The sequence below is a fragment of the Medicago sativa genome, chromosome 4 (genome assembly GCF_051527215.1).
Source record: "Medicago sativa cultivar Bolivia chromosome 4, Bolivia_mono, whole genome shotgun sequence".
NCBI lineage: Eukaryota > Viridiplantae > Streptophyta > Magnoliopsida > Fabales > Fabaceae > Medicago > Medicago sativa.
In genome coordinates, this window is record NC_140752.1 from 96,985,444 (window position 1) to 96,999,192 (window position 13,749).

The following is a 13,749-nucleotide window of genomic DNA, read 5'->3' on the forward strand; positions in this document are numbered from 1 at the left end:
TGGGGCCTTGCCTCTTTACAAGATTTAAATATATCTTTAGTAGGACCAAAGGATTTTGATGTTTCATTTACCTAATAACTAATTCATATTTCGTTCTTGAAGGACAACCACAATGTCAGTAATATAGTTTCTTTTAGTTAGAAATTGATTTATACTACTTATCAAGGCGTAAATTGTGTCCTATATAGTAAACAATTACATTTTTTTTTTCATTTTTGATTTTTCCTATAGTAAAACCAATAATCGCCAATAGTCTTTTTGTGGATAAACAGATCACAAATTGTACTAAGGAGTGTACAAAAGCAAATTTTTTGAAGGCAGACATTATATGCGAACGTTATATGATTGTAGCATTAGATACAAGACATGCCAAATGTCTTCATTTTTATGCATGCATTGTCATTGCCCCCAGAACGACCATAGATTGTATGAAAAGTTCAGTAATTAAATACACTATGAGTCTATGGCACTTCTTGTTACCAAAGAAACAAACAACTCCAATCGCTAATTTCCTCATCAATAATTATTGTATCATCTCCATACGAACCATACCATTCCACACCTTCCTTCTTCCACTTATAAAAAGTCCAGTTGCAACAAAAAAAATTATAGTAGGCCTTGGCATTTTCCTTTGTCCTCAACATCATCACCTACCAATCTTGCAATTTTAACGTTCAGGAATAATAGTTCTTGTCCAATACAGTCAATATCGTCACCAGCTATATATACTACTTTCATTCCAAGAACAGATGCCCTGCAGCCTAATCTCCAACAAACCACAACAGTTGCACTGCTTCATTAACGTTAAAGAGTCTCACATTAGATGGAAGATGGTTCGAAAGTGTTTATAAGTAAAATGATGTGTTTATAAGTTTGGGCTTTACAAAAACTTGGAAATCCAAAATTGCAAGTAAAATGAGAATTTGTGTACCTGTACACAAATTGAACATTAATTGTGCATCCTAGAACCCATCTCTAATAATAACATCTTGTTAGAAAACGACTAAAAACTATCAGTACAATAATTATTGTAATTTCTTACATTAGCATTTCCAAAAATATAATAAAAAGATCTATGGGCAAGTGCAAACCCTTAACTAAGAGTAGGTAGGTCCTCCCCTTGAAGATGTGGTCACACATTGGGTTGGTTTAGGCCAAACCAATTATCCAATCTGGTCAAACTTAATTTGATCTAGTTAAGTGAAAAAGCCGTTTTCTTTATATCAAACACAACCAACCCAATCTGATGATGAGTGAATTGGTTAGGATGGAACAATGAGTCATTCGATATAACCTTTTAAAAATCTTTTCAAAAAATATATAGTTAAATTACATTATATTTCATACAAAAATTTCAGCATTTAAACTAAATGTTAACGCTTAAATTTACTTGAAACACTTTAAGGGTATAACAATCTTAAACTACATTATAAAAATTTAAAAATACAGGTTGAACTACTTGGATTCGCATGTTCGCAATCATAAACTTGTTACCCAATCAAAACCATATCGGGTTTGAACGGGTTAGACTCGAATTTGAATGAATTTGAGAAAAATACATGTTGAATTAGATCATTGAATATAACTAATCACCCGAAACCATTAACACCTCTATCCATGCAATTTTTACTTCTCACCTATATTTTTTACTTCTTCGCTATAGTGGGATAGTGTACTTGTTAGAAGTGACAACTAGAGTAGGTGTGATGTGACGGTATGCGGTTGTTCTTCATCGGAGCGGGATGTTGTACTTGTAAAGACAGTCCAACGCTCTACCAATGGTTAGAAGTGACAACTGGAGTAGGTGCGATGCGACAATATGTGGTTGTTCTTCATCAGAATAGTGTGGTGTACTTGTAAAGACACTCCGACGTTCAAATCATTGAGGTTTCAAGAAGGTTTGAAATTTTTCTTAGAATGAGAATGTATGCATTTTATTGCAGTAGGTTACTCCTTTTATAGGTTATTGAGAGTCCTACGTAAGTATAACGGTTAGATGGTTACACCATTTACATCATAAATGGACTCTGGCGCTTTATTCTCTATTTAGTAGTTTGTAGTTGGACTTATACATCATGTTGAACATTTGATTCTAAGATTGAGTCTTAGTTGAGTTTGAAAAATATACATTAAATATTTATATAAAAAAATAGGGATAATACCTCAGCGTATGTAACTTAGGTGATGTCTCAAAACATAAACACATATTTCACCATTGTAATTTTAAATTCTTTAAATTTAACCATCACTTCAACCAATCAACAAAATTTGATGACGTGTCCCTGACACATCATTTTTATTTTAATTAATGCGGAATATATGTCATTTAACCTTTATTATTTTCTTTAAACATTTTTTTTAATTCAATTGCTAAATTTTAAATTACAGAATCAAAATAAATTACAAAGTACTATGTAAATAAGTTCAGCGTCCACGTGTTAAAATCACGATCCTAACCGGCAAAAAAAAAACTAAAATCCATACTGTGTTGACCTACGTTTTGGTCTGCATGCACTTGCCAAACTAATATATATATATATATATATATATATATATATATATATATATATATATATATATATATAGACACACACATACTAGTTCATTTGTAAACTGCAACTATGATGAAGACTTCCTTTAGTTGCACGGTCCCGTAAGATCTAAGAACTTGCCGTTAAGGTTGCACAAATGAAAACGTTACTACTGCACATTAATGCACATGATCAATGTTGCAAGGAAAATGAAAATTTTGGCAAGCTTCCACTGACAAGTTCATATACATAACGATAAGTCGATAACCATCTCTTTCTACAAAGAATCGAATACAACAAATTATAAATTAGACTTGTTGGATTTGAGAGTCTTCTAAGGGCCACCATGGCACCATCACATTGTTACGCTATGTTACGTAGATGCATGTCTTGGAAGAGTCCAATTTATACATGATGTTTGGCAACCAATATGCAGAATCAAATTTCACTTTGAAAATATATTTGTTTGCAACTGATCTACCAAGTGCAATATTAACGTCTTGTAGGTATCTTCCCTCTTTTGTTCATACAAGCAAATTTGAAAATTTGAATTGTTGACGAGCTCTAATTTGTGTAAGCGCCAAAATTAAAGCCTGTGTCAGGTAGTTTTGGTACGTGGATGGCACCTATAAATTAAAAATAAGATGTTGTGTACGTGGTGTAGTGCAAAGTCAGGGGTGAGTGCAACAGTTTCCAAAAGGTGACCTAACCCACTCGACAAAGGTGGAACAAATAAAAGTGTATCAGGTCTTTACGTAATATTAATCTAATTGCACTCGCCTTTCTAATGCAAGCCATCAGATGCACTATTAATCTAATTAATACATACAATAATTAATCCAAGAGTATTTGGATGAAAAGATACATGATTCTCTTAGCTTAATCCAAGGTTCGAAGTTTAAATCCAGTTTTGAAAAGGGTCTTGCTAACAAGTGTCTTAAGAGCATTGTTTAAAGAACCCACAAAAAGAAATTGTCTTGAAAATATAAGTCAAATACATGTAAATTAAAGTTATAACTATACAATTTTCAATGTATAAATTATTATTTTTGGATGCTTAAACAACGTCGTAGGACCACTTGTTAACATTTTTCTTTTGAAAACAGGGTCACGCTACCAAGTGCTCTTAGGTATTCAAAAATGAAAACAATTTCAAGTATAAAAAATTGTTCCTTCAAATAATTTTTTTTTTTTTTTTATGTTTTAATGTTTTGAGTACATAAATTTCAAGATAATTTTTTTACTTTAAACTTATTTTGAAATCTCATAACGACACTTGTTAGCATTTCCCTTGAAAATAAAACAGTATTAAATCTTCTGAGAGATGTTTAGTTACCCATTCCATTGAGGTTCTATCCAACTTACTCTTAAAGCTAATTGCACAATTTTATATATATAAAGAAACTAACTTCACGTCGCATATTATAACACGATTTGCAAATGATAACTAAAATTCTAGTTGGTCACGTTGTGAGAGTCTAATCGCTTCCCCTACATCTAAAAGAATATATATAAGGCACGGCATGGCCATAGTTTTTTTTCTTCCCATGCCATGAATTTTACTTTTTTTTTTTGAAGAGATGAATGCTACACAATGATACATATTTAGTTTGGTTGGGTGTGTATCACTCATTCAATAATTAAACGTCATGTCATATTTTTATAATAACTAGTATACCGACCCGTGCGCCGCACGGGTCTTATAAGCTTTATGATTCTATTATGCATCTTATGATAACTAAATTGAGCGTGGACATAATGTAAGTCATTTGAAAACATAGTAATCGAAATAGTACTTATTACACAATTAAGTGTTTAGTTTAAAACAACATACATCATGTCTATTAATGTCACACGTTTCGAAACACTTCTTCGTATACGACGTTAGACGTCTCATCGATATTTTTACCATCTTCATCCGTTATCAATATCTTCAGCCCTTCTCTAGACGTAACTCTAGACACAACCACATACAATTGTCCATGTGAAAAGATAGGCGTTGTGAGGCAGACACCAACATGTCCTAGTGATTGCCCCTAGCTCTTGTACTTTGTCACCAATTTTACTTCCTGATATTATCTTCCCCTCTAGCACAAATTTTCCCAATTTAGTGATAATCAATCTTGTACCATTATGCAACCCATATTGTGTATCTAAATTCCTTAGGAGCATGACACACACCAATTTTTAGCTTTAATCTTGTATCCAGCCTTGTGACCCCACATATTCTAATATGGAAAGTATAATAGAGGGGCATTAATAGTTACGTGTGCAACATAACACCATTCCCATGTAATTTTCAATGAAAAATCATTAAATCAACATGCCAGTTATGTAATTCTGCTCAAATAACGTGAAATAAAAAATTCCACCCACATATATTCCACCACCAATTTTCCAAAACATACATTAAACCATGAACATTGTCATCATATACAGAAATTATTGTTAAACATATATGATTGGCAGAGTAGTTCTTTATGGAGAATTCAATTTTAAAATATTTTTTATCGAAAAATATTTTCCCATCATTCAAATTCACATTTATATCTATTTGCTTACCCTTTTATATGAAAACGCATACAATAGTTATGGATGAAATATCACTGCTACATTCACAATCTTCAGGATTTTATGCATCCCTACTATACAATAGGGATAAGTCATGACAATTTAATTGCTCAAAAAAAAAATCATGACAATTTAAGTTGCTAAATAATATAAGCGTTTTTTAACAAAAAAGTTTTTGGTTGAACGACAATATATACTTAGTATGAAGATAATCTGATATGGGTCGAGTGTTACTTAGTTTTTTTTTTAAACTGCCATGAATATACCAATATAGAACCCTGCAATACACATTGTAACCTTTAAATTTAATTAGTTCACTTGTGATAAATACTTCCAACAATTCGTTTGCAATGGTTTCGTATGGAACTTGCACTGTATTCCGTATGTGAGCATTTATATTTAAGAAACATTCCCACATTTGTGCAACTCTACTCAAATAAATGCAAACACAGTGATATAAAGAGCTGAATTTCTTTCATTTAAAATTGCATAAACTGCATTGCAAATAAAGGAAGTCTGGAAAATTGGCAGAAACAAAACAAATGCCCCATTACATGATGTGAGCATCAGGCCATGAAATATTAAACTTAAACTGTCAAACTGAAAGTACTTAACAAAAGATAACAGGAAATGGGGACAAAATAAGAACTAAGACACTTGCAAATCCATAATCAACTACAATTCAAGCCATGAAAATACTGCCTAATTGACAATGGCTGAAACATAAATAGTCTCATTGCTTCCAGCCACCGGTGCACCAATTCTCAGCCGAACACCTTCGTAAAGATTGCAAAGCCTCCACAAAACGCTTCCACTGTCCTCCTATCTTGCAGTGGTCGTACGGAGTAGTACCAAATATATGATGCAAGCCCAGGTATTTCCACAGTCATCCACAACATCGACAGTGGTTCTTGCTTGGTCCAGAATCTCAGCACAGCTCCCTCTATTACAGTAATCACAACGAAATAAAACATGTTAGGTCAACAGTATTGAAACATTAAGTAAAATTGAAAATAAAAAATCTCTACATATATACCAAAAACCCTGAAGTAACATCATATTCTGTCAATCTGTCAATCTTTTCACAAAACCCTAAACAAAACCATACACTTCATTTCATAAGGGATTTTAGCAATAACGGATGGGTGCCATAACTCATAAAAGTTTGAACGAAAAAAAAAACAAAGGCAGGATCTTGGGTCAACACGTTCCAATACAAAGATAAACGATAAAGATAACAGCGACGGCATCTTGAACACCAAAACCTGCTTTATTCCTTACCTCCACCGAGCAGTGAGAGTTGACTATGATGGCAACAACAACTGAAACGACAAAGATAACAGCGACGGTGACAACATCGACGGCGATGGTCGACAAATACAGTAACTTTGACGTGGGGAGAAACCGATGATAGTTATACAGTTGCGGTTGACAGCAAGGACTCAATGTTGGGTCAGCCATGGCAGGGACTTAAAACACAACCAGGAGTATCGAATGGAACTCTTTGAAAAAACTCAACATTACGGCCAGCCATTGTACAGTTTGAGCAAGATGACTAATGATAGAATCTTGCATCTATATTTATACAGGAGGAATAGGTTAGATGAATGAGTTAATCTGCGTGGGAAATAGAGGAGCAACTTTTGTGGTTTTCTAAATTGAAGTCCAATGGCCCTTATTTAATTTTGTTCGGTTATCAAGCAAGAGAAACTTTGAAAAAAAAATGCATGGAAAACAGAAGAGATAAACAGCACGGTAAACAAAAATTATTTGAAAATTGAACAAAGAAATTCAAAAGGGAGGGAAATTTCTTAGGTTTTAGTTAAGCTAGTAATTAAAGCAAGATTATTAGAGGGAAAAATTAGGTTTAGAGGTTACAAGACCTAATAAGCTTTTAGAGTAAGGGATTTAGTTTAAAATAAGTAAATATGTTAAACAAATTTTGCATTGAAAATTAAAATAGGTTATTAGTTTTGGAAGAATTTTTCTTCACAAGTATGTCATTTCTTGTGGGACTGGAGCGAATATACACATTGCGTATGATGACTCTTCATGACCCGCGAACTCGGCCACCCAAACTGAACGCACCCATTCTCGGTTGGCTACGGGGTCCAACTCGTACCAAACCCGTGAAACCCGTAGGATTTGATTCAAAAATTGGATTTAGATCTATGTGCATGTATGCCCAACTCGTTTATCCGTTTTCATTTTACTTACCATACTAAATTTTAGCATTGGTCACATGTGCTAAACCAATTCCTCTGATGTGTTGATGATACCATCGTGTATATAAACACCGAGTATGCCAAGTATATTGTACTTTGACCGTTTTTGTCAAAAGTAATCAATGTTGAGCAAAATGCATAAAATATGTGTGCAAACATAAGAAAACTAAAACTAAATTGTGTATAAACATAACAAAAAATAACTGGACTAGGCGGTATAAAAATCTATATCAAAGTATACAAATTTGAGAAATGATAAACAAACACAAATTATTAGACACAAATACAACACCATGGATAGTAATGACATTTCCAACATTAAAACAGGGGAAATTTTGTCAAAACAAAACCAACCCTCTTCTTTCTCTTCACTGCGCGTCCTCTCTTTCACCACCGACCACCTGTTATCTCTTCCCTCACCATCCATTTCAAATCATCCTCCTCGTCCTTCCGTTCCAGATTTGATTTTTCGTCCGTTTCAGATCCTCCTCCTTCTGTTTCTCTCTCGCCACTGACCACCCGTTCTCACTTCCGTCACCGTCTTTGTTCTCTCCCCTCACCGCCGTTCCAGATTCTCCGCCCCCAAATCCTTCCTTCGTCGCCCTCTTCTTCTCTGTTCTCCAGCGTGTGTCATCACCAACGTCGTCAACATAATCTTCATCGCCGGTCAACTATCGCCTTCACCCATCACCAACGTTGTCAACATAATTTTTATCGCCGGTCATCTCCTCGACGGAGAAGATGATGGTGATCGAAATGGGTGAGTTTGTTCTGAGCTGCCATCGTTGAAAAGTATCCAAGGGAAGTTGAACAATGTACAAGGAAGGGAATGAAAGAAAAATTGTTGCAACCGTGTACAGGAAACAAGGAAGGAAAAGGAAAGGAAAAAAAAAACTTTGTATTTATGTACAATGTATAGTGTATACGGTGTCTGTATTGTGTCAACAAATTTGTGTCAAGTTATCATTGTATATACAGTTGCTTTAATCATATTATCCCCACATGTTAAAGTATATTGAAATCTAGTACTAGCTACTTTAAAAAAAAAATCTTAATTTTTATTTTATTTTTATAATTAACCATGTATCCGTGGACCCAACCTGAACCAACTCGTTGAAACTGGGTTGATTCAGTTATGTCAATTGAAATACAGGTTCTATGTTGAATTCGGTCCGTAGTACGCTTAACGAATTGAGTAACGAGTTAGGCTAAAAGCCTAAAACTACCTCAACCCGTGTACATCTGTAACCATCATAAGTGTTTGACTTGTATTTTTAATGCAAAATTCTTTTATGTTTTCTTTGAATAATACCCTTAGCAATTAGCACTTGTTATACCCTTAGTTATAAACCAAAATCAAATCAGTTTGGAAAAAAAAAATGACAATTAGTGTCTTTGGGCATTTTAAAATAGATACACGGAATTTTTTATAAAATCTTACTCCTCCGTTCCATTTTAAACAACCTACTTTAAAAATGTGCACTATTCATATAATATGTTCTGGTCATATTTGTTTTAATAATATATAAAGACAAATGGTAGTATATAAGATATTGTTCAATTCATCTCATGAATATTTTAAAAATATCTAATTTAAATATTTTTTTTATAAATTATTAAAAATATTTATGATCAAAATTATGTATTGATATCTATAATAAAGTTAAGTCAATTGTGTTAGTAAAACCAAACAAAAAACGCAGTCCCTTCCTTGAAAAAATGAATGCAGTCCCTCTCGCTCTCAAATTTTGAATTGCAAAACATTGGACAATGGATACTCAACTATGGAAAATGTCGCTGGTGAACGTCACACAACCGGAGCCAGTCAGTCAACCCGGAAATTTGCCTCCTTGACCTTGTATACCACGTGTCAATCACTTTTTCTGTTCTTTTTTTATGTTCATTGCAATTGCAACTTTCTTAAAAGCAAAAATTATTAGTTCTAGACTAGTAGTATACACCTTCCGATCATTAATATAAGCAAAAATTCATTTTTTAAATACATTTAATTAATAATGTATGTAGTTTTTATTGTATGTCACATATATCATTAATTGAATTTATCTAAAAAGTACATTTTTGCTTATATTAGTGACTGGAAGGTGTACTCATAAAGAAAAGAAGAAAAGTGATACTCCCTCCGTCCCGAATTAATTGAGCCATTGACTCATTTCACACTTATTAAGAAAAATGTATAAATAAAGGGGAATATATTGCATTGAGAATGATGAAAGTAGTATTAATTATAGTTATAAAGGGGAAAAAGTGGAATATATTGAATTGGAAATGATGAAAATAGTATTGAAAATTAAAATGACTCAATTATTTTGGGACACTTTTTTTAGTAAATGACTCAGTTAATCCGGGACGGTGAGAGTAGATTAGAGGGAATAGAATAGAAGGAGAGTGTGAAAAAGAGATTTTATCTTATTTTCGGCGGAGGCCGTTGATTGCGGTTGAGAATAAAGCGCTCTGACAATTGGGACAGTCCTTTTTGTGTTGAGTTTTGACCACAAGCTCTCTTTCCCTTTCCCATTCCATTCTCTCTCTCTCTCTCTCACTCTCACGCTGTAACTTTATCGTGTTAATTAATCAGTTTATTATTCAGTTCGATTTTTTTAATGATATGATTTTTTCTTCATCTTCCTAACGTCTTATCTTACCTCTGAGTGTTATGTGATTCAAGTAAAATGACAGTGGTAAACCAAGTTTTTTTTAGCAAACTAGGTTAAAAGTATAATACTCCCTCCGTTTCAAAATAAGTGTCGCTTTAGCCAAAAAAATTTGTTTCAAAATGAATGTCACTTTCGGTTTTCAATGCAATAATAATTTTTTCTTTTCAATTATACCCTTCAATTAATATTATGTTACACTACTTCCAAAGTACTATTGCTATGACCTTTGACTACTTTATTCCATTCCTTAATCTGTGTGCAATTGGCTAAAGCGACACTCATTTTAAAACGGATGGAGTAGTATGAATTTAATATGTTTCTCACATAGTACTGTCAGCATAATTTATTTAGAGTAATGCTATATAGTACGACATATTTGTCGCACCATATGCACCAAAACAACATCTACTTGCCTTTTGTTCATTAATTAGTTGTTCGCTTCATGATTTCTAGCTTGGTTTTTTATTTCTAGTCATTTTAAGTAAAATAAAAAGAATTTCTAGTGTTTTGCTTTAATTAAAAAGTATGATATCTAGTATTTTATATGCTTTTACCAACAAAGCAATGAAAATGGGTAGTTAAATCTAAATCGATATGCAAGGTCCCCGTGAGCTTAGCTCAGTTGGTAAGGACAATACATAATATATAAGGTTCGGAGTTCGAATCCCGGCCATCACAAAAAAAAAAATCTAAATCGATATTGCAATAAAAAAAACTAAATTGATACAAATTAAAACCGTAAGCCAATTTAAAATAATCGAAAACTGCATAAAACCAAATAATCTTGAATGTGTTATTTTCGATTTGATTTAGTTTCGAAAAGTCAACTCAAAATTTAATCTGATCCAAACAGTTTCCATAAATTCGATTTGATGTTCAAACATATCGAACAATATTCAGTTTATACAATTCAAATGTATATCTGTTTGTCCATGTGAATTTATCTCAATTGATAGAGACATTGCATAATATATGCATGAGTCGGTGTTCGAACCCAAAAACCTCATTTCACATTTTAAATGTGTGAGCTTCAGTCACTAAGTTACCTGACCTAACCAAATTTTGTTTTTATATCGGTTTAAATTTAAATACCTCAACATCATTGTCTTGTTGTTAAAAGCACATAAAATACTAAAAATTGTTTTTTTAATCACTTTTTGGTTAAAGCAAACAAGTAGAAACTATTTTTATTTATTAAAACGAATAGAAGTATAAATAAACTACAAATCATGAAGAAAGCCATCAATTATCAAACGAAATGCGTGTGACAGATGTGTTCGTGCATGTTGTGCGACAAATCGTGTGGTACCATAAATCATTTTCCATTTATTTACTATGATATGTTGTTAATTTAAGAGAAATGATATTTGTACAATCACTTTGTGATAATCTTTTGACAACTTTCTCTCTCATACTCACATTATTCTCTTATTATCTCTATTCCTTTTTCTCTTTTCATTGTTTTTGACCAATGAAAAGAGAGAAAAAAGAAGTTGTCACATAAGTTGTCTAAAATGAGTTGTTCAAATATCACTGCTCTAACTTTAACTCAGTTGATTGAGAAATATAGTACGTGTTTAAGTATATATACGAACATGAAATAGACTGTATTCCTTATTCAACAAGTACTGGTATACTGATACTCCAAAGACTGTATTTTTAGTGAGTATAAAGTACTCCTTTATTTTCATACTAATTTTGATTTGAGGTATTTTTCACTTGGGATACTGTCGGTGCCAATAGAGAATTGGTTTCAGACGTCAAAATTAAATAGCCATGAGTGTTGTTTGTCGAGTTGTCGGGTTAGGATTGTCTGCAATGATGTTCCAGGAGGTACCACAATAACTATGTGAACCCTATTAACCCGCACCGCACCGCTGTGTATCTCTGTTAGTTACAGTTGGTTTAGGTGTACAATTGCTTCGTTTTCTTTTAGTCTTTTATATCTTTGTTCGTTCTTATTTTTTTATAATGTTCACAGATGTACTAGAGAATTGTTTAAAGAACCTATAGTTAAAATTTGTCACAAATATGTAAGTAAAAATTACCTCACATAGTAATTGTTTAAACAACGCCTTAAATTAAAATGCATCAAAGAATTTTTTCTTATGTTCTTAATCAATGAGAATTTCTACCTTCAATTAAAGCACTTTATTTTTAGTTAGATAAGAAAAGACAAAGAACAAACTACAAGTAGAGATATGAGGAAGAAATCAAGCACATATATATTTTTTATTCAAGTTCACAAGAAGTTGTTGATACCTCTAGTCGTTTCCTAAGTATAGTGATATTTTTTCTTCATCACTCGAAGGACTTAATCCACTATGAATTTGGGTATTCTCATTTCTAATCTCGTTGATTCTTTTAGACTTGCCTTCAAGTTTGTACTTGAGGAATTTGTTCAGTAGAGAAATCGAGAGACTAAAATCATTTGCGATGCTAAATATTAACGACACATAATCGAAGGATGCATGCCTATGAGTTAGACGGTATGATTAAATGATAAGCTTTTAGGCACGAGTGATTCCAATTATCTTTGACGGGGGTATATGACCAAATAGCCTTCTAGATGCGGAGTTTACAACAGGTGTTTGAAAACTCCAATTGTTAAATCAGATTGATCAAATGTTTCGAACCAAATGATACAACCTATGTTGCACATTTGATACATTTTGTCCATGAAGCAAGACTTCTTATTTAGACATTTTTTACTGCACTCCTTTTGGTTGTATTTAGAATATCTGACCATTCCTTTTGACTAGTCATGTGATTTGAACAACGGGGATAAAAAAATCAAAATTCAAATTTATGCCTTTCCTCATAAGTGGTTGCCTTTAGCGTCGCATATTCTAAATCAAAATCCTCCTGCGGAGCAATTGTAAATTGATATTTTTCTTTTGTCACGCAACTTCATCCTTTAAAGATCGAGCCTTGTCTCTACCCTTCCATTGTTTGTTGGTTGGTTTTTCTCTTCCTCCCTTGTTTAACTTCTTTTGATCATATCCCTTCTTGCTAGCTTGTGCTTAAACTGATTGGTCGCAATTATTTTTAAAATTTCTCTCCTTTAAACTCAATTCACGAGACTCTAATGAATCTTGCAGTTCTTCGAGACTTAGTGTTAAGCCATCTTTTGATTCCACACTATACAATCAAATTTAGGATGCAATGAACACATTATCTTTTCACAAATCTCTTGTTATCAATCTGGGCTTCACCACAACACACTATTTGATTTTTTTTTTTTTTATTTGTGATGCTTTGCACCCTACTGAAAAATTAATTACCATTTCTTGATCTTCCATTTGCGATAGTTCTTTGTAGAATTTGGCAATCTCACTTTTGTTATCTTCTCTCCACACCCTAACACTTATGTAACATGTCATAAACTTGTTTGGATGTGGTGAATGCATCAATCATGTCGAAGTTGGTTACGCCGACACATTTGAATATAAAACAATGGTTTGTCGTCCTTTGCACGAAACCTTTTGCTTCAGTTGCCTTCTTCCAACTGTGAGTAGTTCTTCTATACACTTTCCAACACATCTTAAAAACCAAGAGGGTCTTTTATCAACATGCTCAATCGTTTCCAATTTATACCCCTCTATGTTCAATAATTGCTCTTTCTAGAGAGTTTTCTACCATTGAAGCTCATTACTGCTTCACTTGTTTTTAGGTCAAGAACAGAACGAAGAAGAGGGAACGACCAAACTTTGATGACACTTGTCACAACCGAGAGCTATTGAACAT